A 14,080-nucleotide genomic window follows, 5' to 3' on the forward strand; every position below is an offset into this window, starting at 1 on the left:
TCCTAATCTTCTCCAGAGCTGGGTGGACTGTAAGAGGGCTGTGAGGAGAGAACAAGGTACCCAGTGGATCAGCCTCCCATGGAAGACAAGACAAACTGTATATGCACAGCTGGGGACAATTCGGGGGGTGTATGTGCAAACAGCTCCCCCTGTGGCATGTTAGGGAAGTAAAGGTTTTGCATTTTGCACCGTGTTCTCTACTTTTGGTCACAACAGAGGTGTCTAACAGGCAGCCCAACTCAGCCTGGGGCTTTGGGCATTATAGTCCACTTGCAGCCATTTTTCAGGGCATTCGTTCCCACCTCAGCTTGCAGACACACAGTTTAAAGGAGTTACTTTAAGGAATTAAGCCTCACAACCCCTTATTTTATAGAAGGAAAAATTGAAGCTAGAAAAGGTGAAGACCAAAATTTTCACACTTGAGTTCTTAAACTTAGGTACCTCAGTTCATATTTGGAACCAAAATACTGCATTTTCAGAGATACTAAGCACCCACAGCTCTTTAAAAGTCAAACCACTTGTATTTAGGTGCCCAGCTATAGATTTAGGTGCATGCCTTTAGGCATCCAAGTTTGCAAATTTTGGTCTAAGTGACTTGCCAAAGATCACACAGCAAGTCAATGTCACACCCAAAAACAGAGGCAAGTTCTCTTCAATCCCAGGCCAGTGATTTTATAATCAGACAGTGTGTCTTCTCTTACTACCCTAGTATCACAATAAACAACAATAAGGGCCTGCTTCTGTTCCCACGGAGTCACTGGAAACAGGAAGCAAACTCTACACAAGCTTATATCACTGCAGCTGTGTCAGACGGTAAATACACTAGCCTGAGCAGTGCTGAAATACACGGGAGATGATGGCGCTGGTAAGTGATAATCTGAATCAAGTGTGGATGGGCCGGGCAATTCCCCCACATTGTAGCTGCAATGGGAAAGGGCAGTAAACAGACATGAAGAAGGAATGCTAGCATTTAAAATTTATGTTTCTACCTTCTACGATGCTCCAGAGCAGAGCAGAAAAATTGGAGGAAACAGCCATGAAATATGGGATGCAAGTGAACGTGTTCCAAAAAAGAGGAAACCTTATTGAATCAAACACCTGGAAGATGATACATGGCCCTGATCTGCATCATAATCTGTAAATTGCCAATGTAGACAAGCCTGAATGCTATAGTACAGCAATATTCATCATTGGGTCACCACTTCACTCCTTAGAATAGGGCTTGAGTGGGAATTAAGTAATACATATGCCTTGTGCTGGCCCCCTACCCAGGGATGAATCTCACCCAGAAGACATAAAGCATACAAATAACAAAGAATTAATTTGATGGTAAGTGCTATCACTGTTTTGTAGTGTCATTAGCAACACCTCGGGTAAGGAAAGGCATTTGTTCAGAATATATGTTTTTAAATTGAGAGATTATTCCCTTAACTAAAACAATAATATGCTAAAATAGCATTGGCTGGAAAACTACTACTGGAAGCGTTTTCTTTGTCTATTGTGACATCACAGTTGAGCTTCGCTGTGTATTTTCTCTGCAGCTGGGGTGGGTATAAGAATGGCAGACCTATGGTTATACAATCCCTGTTGATTTTCTGGCCGCATTTTGCTTTAAAAATGTCAGGCAGGCATCTCCATGTGAATAACAATTCAAGACAAGATGGCCATCATGGAATTGTAGATTTCTGGGATGGTATCTTTGCTGTAGCTCCCCGGGCCCCCAAAGCACCTAAAAAGCAAAGGTCAGGTGGTCAGTGCTCTCATATATTATCCTCTTCAAGGCAGCTTTGGGTTGCCTGAGTGGAACTGGCCTCTGCAGCCCAACAGGTCTGAGAAAGAAAACCAGATGGAAAAAATCTGAGGGCAGGCACATAAAATTCTTGATAATAAAGTCAATGCTCATTCCACATAGGTTCAACTTTGTTCCAAAAAGTCTGGAGAACAATCCATGCTCTCCCCATAGAAACACAAGGAAAGGAGATGATGCGCTGAAGAGAATGGAATGATGGGTAATACTTCAATTAGCCCATAACTTTTCATTAATTGCATAGCAACTTAGCTTGCTCAGTACCTTATTAATAAAAAAAAACATAGCAGGTTTTTGCTGGTACTGCAAAGCGTATTAGCAGGCTCCTGTGATTACTATGTAATTAACCTTAGTAGGTCCCAATGTGTAACCTGCACTGTAGTTCAGAACTAAGAAATAATCCTGTTATTATGATAAACCACTAACTCCCTGAAATTACCCGGCCACAACATGCCACAGTAATTACCCTACAATTAAGTGGTCAGCAGTTATCATATCACCAAAGGGTAGATGCGTGATGATTGTGGAATTTAAAGTGTTACAATGTTGTTGTTGAATTCAGATGAATAAGAGACAGAGGAGGAAAAAGAGGAAGGACAATAACAAGGGTATACAAGTTTGTTCTTTTTATGAGAACATACTTTCTGTGATCCAGGACTGTATCAAACAGAAGTAAATGTTCTGCCCTTTATTCTTCTCCCTATATCTTGGTTATCACATAGGAAATAAATTGTTCAATAAATTAAGTGGTGTGCATAGAAAGGGTGAAATTCAGGTGTATGTACCACTGAAAACCCATTAAAGCCCTATATTGAGGACTTATGTAGTGCATGGGAGTGAATTTCGCCTCAAATGCATAAAACCAGCACAGAGTGTGAGTCCACATCATATCTGCTCCGAGAGGATCAAGCATATCTTTAACATGAAGACCCCTCACTTTGGGTAGGAATCCCCTTGATTTCAAAAGGGGATAGACTGGGCCCTAAGAGAGACAGTGGATTCTGCTTAATAGCAACCTCTCGGTTCCAAGTTAAAAGCTGCTATTATCTGGAAGTTGCCAATAAGCAACTTTTTTTCTGGGGAAATACATAGAAAAATGAGCATGGAACAATGATGAATTGTACAGTACACTAGTTGTGAAACTATTTATTAACTTTCAGTATGAAGAAAACCAAACATGGCACACAGTAATGGACACATGATGTACCATAATGCTTAGAGCAAATTTAGGAGTTTGCTGTGTGTCATAAGAAATAGTGTAAAGTGGAACTCCACTCTACAGTACTGTATGAAGCAAAAGCTTTTAAAAAAACCCAGAGAAAACTTATCAAACACTTACAGTACAATGTCTCTGTATGCTGAACAGTACTGTACTGAGTGCTCCTTATGTGTCACACAAATTAAAGCAGCAAAAGATTTTATAACAAATACAAAAAATTATATAAGTAAAAATGTTTTTAAGAACAAAATTTGTCCAATGTTCTCTGCATTCTACATGTTGCCACCTCCACCTGCAAATCTTTCTCAGGTTTACATGCAGCCTCAGAACCGTTCTCAAAGCCATGACTCTGGCATATCCTGCCAAAAATGTCCCCGGCACGTAGCTGCTCTGTGGGGGAATGCTCTTTGGGTTCATCATCAAAGGCACTATTCTCTGGTGCCTCATCAGCCTGGTGGGGCTTTCCAGCCACTGCTGTCTCCAGGAGTTTAGCATAAGAAAGCTCCCCTTCTATTTCCAGATGACCGTCAGACTCAACAACGGCCTCAAATTCCTCTGCGGTTGGGTTTTCAGGAACAGAAGCACTGGCCAGCACATCAGTGTCCACAATTTTTGGTTGGTGAAAACCTTCCCTTTTGAAGTGGTTTAGAACAGTCTGGGGAGAACAGAGGCCTCTGACTCCATAGCAAGATGAAGTTAATCAGATCTGGGTTTTTTGGCAACGTCCACTGCTCGCAGGTGTGGGTCAGTATCCAGAGAGGCAATAACCTGTGCATTAAGACAAGCACAGCAGTGACCTTTGACATTTTTAATGACACATGTTCATTGGCTGCATGACTGAAGTTGTGTTCAGAGGCAATAATTGTAACACGACTTGCAACAGCTCTACATTAGCTGAATGAGCCAAGCAATTGTCAATTAAGCGGCACATGTATCAGTCTTGTAGCTGCAGCTTCCTGTTCCAGCCACTCCTCAAACAGCACACTAGACATCCATGCATTGGCTGAGTTTCTGTAGATCGCAGGTAGATTTCAGTGCTCTTTAGGGAAACAACGAGGGCACTTGTGCTTTCCAATCACCATCAGAGGCTGTTTCTCCATCCCATCCATGTTTGCACAATACCATAATGTGATGCAACCCATAGCTTTTTTCCCTCCTGTACACCCTTTATTCAGCATGATGAGGTGGATCGGGAAAACCCCGGTAGAAGAGACAAGTCCCAAGTGCACTGAGGATGCCATGTGGCTGGTACTGTTCTAGAATGCTGAGTAGGCTGACTGCCTGCCATTCAGTAGCTGTCGGAAGGTCAGTGTCTTGTTTCTCACCAGGCTCCTGATGCTGAACCACCTTGTGCTGGGCTGTCCACCGACTGAGCCAGCCATCTGAAGAGGTAAAGTCCTTCCCTTGCTCTGCTGCCAGCTAACTTGCTTACGTAGGCCCCCCAGGACCCAAACTTTATCAGTGAAAGCTAAGTTCACATGTTTGGAAGCCATGGCACACAGCTGAAGCACTCAGCTGTGCTTACTCAAAGGACTGGGTCCTGGAAATATGTTGCCATTAACTGGAAGCTGCTATTAAATCTACGGTATTTATTATTACAACTGATCATCCTACAAACAAGATCAATCTCCACTGATAAATCTGGATGGCCCTATTTCTGGAAGATAGTTCTAATCAGCTGAAAAGGAGGAGAGCTTTGGGGAAGATTAGATGCCAGTTAGCAGAGCTAGTGTGGAAATATGCAATGCTGTATCCAGTTTGTTTCCAGGTAAACCATGGTAGATATCCCTATGTTCTGGAGCAACTGCACAAAGCTGAGAAATTCATCGAGACACGTAATGGGGATGTGGTGTCTGACACCGGGGCTGCAGGCGGAAATTGCTTCTGACTCAGAAGATCCTCTAGGAAGGCAATTTTCCCAGGAAAGAGTGATCAGTGAGAAGGCCACCCTGTCTTGTCTATGGAAAGGAACCTTATGATGGTGCAGGGAGCATGCTGTTGAGATTATTATACAGAACATAACCAGTGAGTGTCCAGGTAAAGGGTTGATAGAAGATGTGGATTCCGAAGGGACCTTCTTAGATTAATAAATGTCTATCCCCGCATCTACAACCAGAAAGCAAAGAATTCTTTGAATTCATAATATCTACAATAGGAAAATGACCAGCTGTTGTCCATAGCAGCAAATGCTGGGTCATCCCTGGCCCCGTCTCACCTTAAGATAAAAATGATTTTGCTGCTATAACAGATAGGGCAAAACTGTCTTCAACACACGGTTCCACCAGGTCTCAATAATACTTTCTAGAATCCACATCTGCAGAGGCGATTTCAACTACAGAAAGGGAAACTTGTACAGGAACGTTCAGTTACATACCTTCACATATGATGGCCATGCTTCAAATATTCACATTAAGCAGAATCTAACAGACGCATATAGCTTACATACCTTTAGAAATCCAGGATACATTTTCATAAAAGGTTCCACCAAAAGCAAAATTGCTGGGATATACACTAACTCCACAACATTGACTGCTCAAGTAAATCTTTTCCATTCCACATTTTCATGTCACTATACTGAGCACTGTGCAATAAATACATATCTCTCCACTTAGAAATAGGGCTTGAATAATGAGCTCCTATGGGACTACAAAATTCAGGGCAAAGTTTATTCTCTCTCTAAGGATTAGAAGATGTTGATGTATGATTTCTCTGCAGACTGGTGGGAAGCCACCAACTGACTTATCAAAATTACATTTTTAAAAGAAGCTAAGTACAAAATCTGGAAGAAAAATGGGGATTATACTAGGTTAAATCAGAAATTAGTGTAAGTTAGCTCCATTCTAGGTCATAGACATCAACTTTAATATCGTCATCAAGCAGCAAATAAAGCAGCATACACACTTAGAAAAATCAACAGCAAGATGAACAGGAAAAGAGTGAATAGCAAACTTGAGGTGAACTTTCAGGACTCAGAAGAAAAAAACATAAATGGACCCAGCAGAATTCTACACTGTGTCACAAAATTCTAAACTGTTCCATAAATCTCAGCTGGATAAAATTTAAATATAGATATTTGAGTTAACATGCTGATCCCTGAACTGTCTTCGCAGGAAGGGATGTTGTTTATAGCACTAATTTTTTCAATGCCTCCAGTTCACCAGAGTGTGAGGGAATTATCTCTGTGTTTTACAAAACCCTTGGAGACCTGTTGACCAGAGCTCTGGCAATCTTTTCAGGAGATGGTTGAAAAAGAGGGCTCTCCCAGTCCCTTAGGATATTGTTGTATAAAACAGAGGAGGACAGATCTGATCTCAAGAAATGGTAACCAATATTGTTACTGACTAAGGGCTTGGTTGAACACGCCACCACTTATGTTGGTATAACTTATGTTGCTCAGGGGTGTGAATAAGACACCCCCCGAGTGACTAAGTTACACTGACCTAAGCACTGTGTGGACAGCGCTATGTTGGCGGAAGAGCTTCTCCCACTGACACAGCTACCGTCTCTCACAGAGAAGGTTTTATTATGCAGACAGGAGAGCTCTCTCCCATTGACACAGAGCGTCTTCACCAGACACACTACAGAGGTGCAGGTGCATCAGTGCAACTGTAGCACTTCTAGTGTAAACTAGCCCTAAGATTCTTCAGAAAGTCATCTTTGCAAGAGCAGTGGTTTTGGCACCAGCCCTGTGACACAAGCGTATACGTGTGCAGAGAAAGGAAGGTAAAGACTGTCCCCAAGTCCCAGCATGGGTGCTCTCATGAGATCCACTGATAAAATTCCCCACGTCAACCGGAGTCATCATGGTAACAACATCACATCCAAGAAGAGGTATTGCTGAAGCTGGAAACAAAATAGTCCCTCATGTGGCTGAGACAGTTTATTGTTGAAGCATAAATGGAGGGAAACTTGCCAAGTATTTTGAAGAGCTTTGCTGCTTCCTTTAACTCTAGATTCAGTATTAAACAGTGCAGTCTTTTGGGAAGGACCACTAGGGGTTTAGCTCCTTCACTAGGGAACGACAAGACCCGATTTTCCTCTACCATACACTGGTTTTACTATCATTACTCCTTGACTTCAATATAATAACTCCCTCATTACACCAGGGTGAATGAGAGGAGCCTAAGACCTGACCACAAATGCAGAAATCACAACTCCTAGGGTTTCCCTGGGAGATGAGAATCCAACCCAGGAAAACTCAGACTTTCCAAAGAAAATCCAGTAAATGTTCTGAGACAGATATTGAAACCCCATGCAGTATCTTTGGGGACCATTTATTAAATGTCAGAATGGTTGATGTATGATTGCGTTCTACTCAATGGGGGAGGGTTACCTCAGCTCCTCCGGGAATTAAAAACAGTGGGGGGAGATTCAGGTGAGTCACTGAGTTTAAAAGGCTGAGTTTGAATTGACACAGGGTTTCTTTCTGATCCAAAAAACAGACAGGTTCTTCTGTCCAAGAGGGGCCTCAACTCTTGTGGAAGGGTTGGAAAGAATGGCCTATGAGGGCCCCATAAGACTGGCAGGTGGCTTCTGGTAAGGGGTGTGTGTTTAAATCTGTTTATTATATTTATTATGTATTCTCCATAATGCTTTAACCTTAAAAATAAATGTGCTTGCTTAGAAAGAGCTGGGTGGTAATTTGTAACTGCTGGCAATATGCTGGTTGTAGCCCTCAGAGAGAAAGCAATGCACAGGCACTGGCAGACTGGCTTGCTGGGGATATCACAGTGTAAGGCAGGGAGCTGTGCAGCCTTAAAAGCCCCAGTCAGAAGAGAATGGGACAAAGGTCCCTGCCCAGAAACAGGTGATGGCTGGACACCTGACTGGAGTGGACTATGAAGAGGGAAATACAGGTGCAGATACCCTGAACTTGTGATGTGTTCAGTACTGGAGAATCGCTGACCATTTTATTGCTAATATTTATTTAGCAGCAACATACCCACAGCTGCAAGAATATCACCAACATCAATTTGGTTTTGCTGGAGATTCCCCGAAGGGTGAAGTGCTCAAGAGGAAGAGAAATATAACCTGAGTGGTTAGGAGAGGATGGGATTGGTTAGATTAACTCAGTCTTCCTTTTGGGAAGCAATTTTGTCTTAAATTTTGGGAAAACACAGTGGCAGCATGTTTTGACTTAATAGGTTTTGCCCCTGAGACCTGCCTAGGCTTAGGAACACGTAGTCACCTTAATGCCAACAAGAAGATGATGCCCCACTGTTCAAGATATCACAGAATATCAGGCAATGGCGTATTTCAGTAAATTAAGTGTTGGACTAAACCTGGAAATGATTCTGTCACTTGCACCTGAGAATTATCTCGACATCTATGACTCCCATGACTTTAGCATGTGAACTCCTATTAAGATGCCATATTCTGTCTCAGGTTGTCCCAGACACCTGACTCCCAAGGTTATAGAGAAGTAAGTGCAGTGTGAACTTCCAGCAGTGTATGGGAGTATGTGCTATAATGTCAGTGAAAAGGCTAATAAAAGCCTTATGAAGTACGGGCTCCCAGTGGAGACAGGTTGTTAAAGGTCCACCTACAAGCTGAGATCACTGACCACCTGATTGTGCTTTGTCCCTATATCACTTCACATCATCACACAGCTAGGTCCCTCTGTGCTGGCCGGATGTCTTGGGAAAGTTTATAACAATCTGTGCAACTAATGGAACTGGACCCTGGGGTTGGACACTGTGCCCCAGTTAGTGATGCTAATAAAACTGAAAACCATGAGATCTGGCTAAGTGTGCTGTGACAGCTCAGTCAGGAAAAGAGAGAGAAGACTCTACTGAAGAGACAATAGCTGCTGCAGCTATGGCTTTAAGAGGCTTCCTCAGCCAGGAAAGATCAACATTACATCCAAAGCCGTGGCTCCTTATGGAACAGGGTTATATGGTAACAACCAATGGAATGGTTTTATGGAGTAGGGATTGTGCAGTCAGTGCGATGCAACTGCAACGTTTTGTTAGCAAATGATGTTGTTGAGTCTCAGTCTAGCTCTTTTGCTGCATTTGAGGCTACAGAGTCATACTGCAGGAAAACAGAAGCAAAAGATGGTGGAAATCTAAGTAAATAAAAATATTTTGACGTATGTGTAGTGCAGCCATGTGGTACCCAATAATGTTTTATGCGAAAGAAACATTTTGAAGTGAATGTGAACAAAAGAAACAGACAAAATTTCTACTTCTATAAGCTCAAGAATCCAAGAAAGCTGGTGCTATTACTGAGTCCTGTGATCTGAGCTAGAGCTGGGCACCCAAGCACAGTATAACTGAAACTGTAGTATACTTAAAACAAGGATTTAAAACTGTTTTAACATAGTTCTATGCAAGCATATGGGGCTTCATCCAAAGCCCATTGAATTCAGTGGAAAAACCTCCAGTGACTTCAAAGGCCTTTGGACAAGGCCCATGTTTGGGGCCAAATACAGATGACAACTCTTACTGGTGTCAGTGGGAGGTGGATAATTATATCTGAGGGCAGAATTTGGGCCACACACTGGAGTTTTAAATTTTCTATGGGAAACTATTGTGCCTTGCATTGCAAAAGAGACTTTATAGGTAACATTGAGTCATCATGCTGCAATATTCATCACTTTTTCAGGCTACAGAATGATAGTTCTGTACTGTAAACTTCCAGTCCAGTCATTGTACCACATATAGTCAAGGGGCTAAAGGGAGAGGGGGAGGTAACTGCGCTATAAGACTATGCAAAGATATAAAAGGATGCTGATATGCATGAGACGAAGACTCTTGACACCTCAAGATACAGCAGGGGCTTAATAAAGAAACACCGAAAAATTACAAACATGGAACACAAATAGTGTAATTCTTTCAAACTTACAGCTTGATTTAGCTATTGTTATGAACAGTGGGATGGGGAGAGAGCAGGCATAATGGGTGGTAAGACTGTGACATTAAAGTCAACTCAGCCAATCAGGAAAGCTAACTTTTCTTCATTTTCACATTACATTTTTATTGGTTAAAATGCTGCCAAAGTCATTCTGTTTTACTGAGGTTTTACACTTTAGGTCATATTTACGCTGTCACCTTCATAGTCCTCTGATTACATCACACTATGTGATATGACTTTTAGAAGCTGGCAGAGGATATGATTATTGATAAATGTTTCAACATTCTTGGCTTGCAATCTATATGATGATGATAATATCCATATTGCTGTATATATATTATATACATCTGTAATTATAATTGTGCAGAGACATAATTATACATAAATATGAAGAGTGTGAAATGAAAAATACTTTCACAAGATGATTTGATGATTCATAAACAGTGGAGATAAGCCTAGACTATTTCTTTTCATTTAATAGGACTCTAAAATATCAAAGGTACATCTCTCTTTTATATATTTAATTATATTCGGTATGCATTTTAAAGTCATTGTTTATTTTCCTTCAATCTAAATTAAAACTGATTTAAATGTCTTTCTAATGTAGGTCACAGTCTTGTTGGTATCTATACAGCAAACACCTCTATTCCACTTGTTTAAACATGATCAACTTTCGGCGCTCAGGCCCTGATCTTACAATATGTTTCACAAGGTTGGATGTCAGAACCTGTGCAGAGCCCAGGGAAATCAGTAGAGCTCTTCATGGTCACAGGGATCCTAATGTGTGCATCCTATGCAGGATCAGGACCTTATTTATTTATTTATCCTTTGATATATGTCAGATTTCTTTTAATCTCAGTAAATCTGTCATTCCTTCCCCTGCCATTTTAACCCTTCGTTTTTGCAAATGTCTCTAAAGATGTTTTGTGGCACCCTGCATGAAAGGTGCTACAATAAATAAAGTAAAACAAGTTCTAATTTGAGTATTTGTCCTTGTGGCTCCCACATTTGCTACTCATGGGGCACATGCACAACACCACACATGGGAGCCACATGGACAAAACATCTCCAAGAACCCCGGTTCTGTTAAATAAGTAACTATTCTTCATGCTTTTTGGTTTTGTTCCAGGATTTCCACACATTTCTGATTATTTTTGCATTACAACAAAAAATAACTAAATGCAGCATTCAGTGTAACCTTCTGTGGACAAATCCAGAAATCCTTACTCAAATTTTACTCAGGCAAACACCAGCTGACATCAGTTGCCATTCACCAGCATAAGGGTTAAATCAAAACAGAGTTAAGAATCTCCAGATTTCTTCCAATAGTGCTAATTTCAGTGAGTTTCTCTGTACTGACCTGGAAAAAATCCCCCCACCAGCAGATGAAAAACTGAAATAGTATAAGCATGATCCAGAGAAAAACTGAATTTCAATATTTTAACTGTATTGTCACATAACAGCAAATATCATTAGAATTTCTCATGACCACAGCTTCTGGAGGTACTGCAGAAGGACAAAAATTAGCACCAGGGACTTGCAATAGCCACTGAATCACATGATTATAAGAGCAAAGTGGAAAATCTTTCTATGGGGGAGAAATCATCCAATTATTTCAGCTTCTCCATAGCATAGAGTCTGGGAACAGATTCTTCTGACTAGCAGAGAAGAACAAACCTCCAGTGCTATCCGGCAAATAGATGGTATGATCCTGCATCCACTGAGGTCAATGGGAGTTTTATCCGAGTAAGGTCTGAGTAAATTCAGAATATGGACTCCAGGGTTTAGCCCAGCCAGGATGCCGTCACTCTCGGGAAGCTCTCTACACCTGGCCTGATGGAACTCTGGGTACATCCTCCTCAGTATCTGGCCTCTATGCAGCAAAAGGGTCTAATCATGTCAGGCTAGTGTCCTGAATTTATATCAGTTTGCAAAGAATCAGCCTCAGCCTTTGGGTTACGCCTTGCCATCAGCATCAATGATTATTTAATATTTATATTACAGTAGCGCACAGAGGCTCCAGTCAGGCTAAGAGCATCTAAAAAAAAAATAATAAGCGTTTAATAAGGCTAGAGCGGTCATAATGATTCGTTATTTTATTTAATGATTTGTTACTCATTGACAATGTGCTCGGAATATGAATCAAAAGACAAGTTTTTTTTATTTTCCCTGGAAATTTTTCCTGGATCCGTCTGAATCTGTTTCAGTTTTTGATCTGTCATCACATGCATAGCATGAAGTGGAAAGATAATTAAAGGGGCAGTGCTAACTTTTATTGGGCCTTATATTTAGATTTTGTAAAAAAACCAAACAAATAAAAAACCCCAAGAGAAATGTTATTTTTTTCCTTTAAATCTTCCATTTGGAAAAATGTGAAACCAAATACACATTCCTCTGCCATGTTTGCAATCCAAACATTACAGCACTGCAAACCTGGAAATGAAACCAGCTATAAATAAAGGTGAATCTCATTTCTCCGATTATTATTATTGAAGCTGAGACAAATGTAAAAAGTAAACAAATAATTAGTGAAAGGTAACCTGGACATTTAATAATCAGTGAGTGATTAACTGATGTTGGTCAAGAAATGGGTTTGATTGTAATATGTGATTTTAAAGTTGTCAGTGTCATTTTAAACCATGAATATAATTAAAAATTCTCACCACCAATGAAAAAATCAAATTTTTACAGTCTTGCAAAAAAATCAAAGCATAGTTTGTTCTTCCCATGAATGTTCTGACGAAACAAAAGGAACTTCTCACTGATAAGAACTCATTGTTTTTTTTTTAAAAAAGCTATTTTTATTGCAAGAAAGTGGCAAAACTTCTTTGCAAAAATTATGACACCTCTCCCTGACTATCATGGGAGTCACATGGCTGTGGGTGCATCATAGTAAATGTGGCATGGCCAGGGAGCCCATAGGAGGGAAGAGAGGAGTCCTACCTGAACTATAACTCCCACACATCAATGTGTTACTATCAGGAAATGCTGTTTAATGTTGAACTGGCACAAAATGAAACATTTTGAGTCAGTTCACAAAATGTTCTGATTCAGAAATATCAAAATGTGTCATTTTGATCAAAAATGCTGAAAGAAAATATTATGCCATTTCCAAATTTAATTTTTGTGGAATGTTTTGTTCTGAGCAAAAATTTGATATTTAAACTTTGCATCCCAATTTGGGAAAAAAACAAAATGTTAAAATAGCAAAATTTTCCATGGGACAAAAATCCAATTTTCACTCATCTCTAGCCAAATCCTCATTTACAAAGCCCATTGCATCTTGTTTGTGCATGCAGTAGAAACTATTATAAAGTTACCATTTCCCAGCTGTTACTACATTTATTATCTGTTATCAACTATTATCAGTGATCTAAGAATTTGCAAGGACAGATCGTAGATACCACCGGGTATGTGATGACTGTTGGCAGATAATGACATCTCAATGGTGACCTCTCTGGAGAGTTTCACTTAGAAGGATCTGGTGTTCTTTAGCTATAAGGCTTCCCTTTGATGAAAATTAGGGGCAAATAATAACTGGATGAACTGAGCAAGTTTTAAAAATACATCCTGTGCAATGCCCTAAATCTTTATATTGTACCTGGTGTACATTTTCCAAAGCGGCGAAACAATGACAAAAGCTAAGGAGAAATATCTGGGCAAACATTTTAGAAGCTCCCAACCCATGTTCACAAACCTCATAAATGCACAAATTCTGAAAGACTGGCTGAGCTGCCAGAACTTGGGACACATCTGTAAGCCAGGTAGCCAGGATCGCATAGAGAGCACACACTTTGTCACTGGACACAACAAATGCTTGCACGTTTTGTTTAACTGAGTGTATGCTGCTAATTAACGGCCTGATTCTGCAACTTTTATTCACTCTGCATAGTACTTACTCACACGAGCAGTCCCATTGAAGTCAAGGGGGCTACTCGCAAATGTACTACTCAGTGTAAAGGTTGCATAATTGGCCATTTGAAAAGGCCAACACCAGTTGTCCTTACCTGGGGCTGGATTCGTAGTTACACTGGTGTAAATCCAGAGCAAGTCTAATGGCTTCAATGGTGTTACTCCTGATTTACACTGAGATCAGAATTTCCCCCTGAGTTTTACACTCCCACTACAAACAGGGACCTAGTAAAAATGAAGAACTCAGTCATCTAAGTCAGGCACTTCCCTGCGTCGGAGGCAGTGTA

The 14,080-nt window shown here is 40.7% G+C and overlaps 1 protein-coding gene across 2 annotated transcripts in view; it reads right to left on the reverse strand.

Moving 5' to 3' along the window:
• The window catches only part of NRG2 (neuregulin 2), a 286,620-nt gene that overhangs the window by 35,997 nt on the left and 236,543 nt on the right, over positions 1-14,080 (reverse strand). The gene's annotated exons all lie outside the window — the stretch shown is intronic.

This window comes from Malaclemys terrapin, chromosome 8, assembly GCF_027887155.1.
Source record: "Malaclemys terrapin pileata isolate rMalTer1 chromosome 8, rMalTer1.hap1, whole genome shotgun sequence".
Classification (NCBI taxonomy): Eukaryota; Metazoa; Chordata; order Testudines; family Emydidae; genus Malaclemys; species Malaclemys terrapin.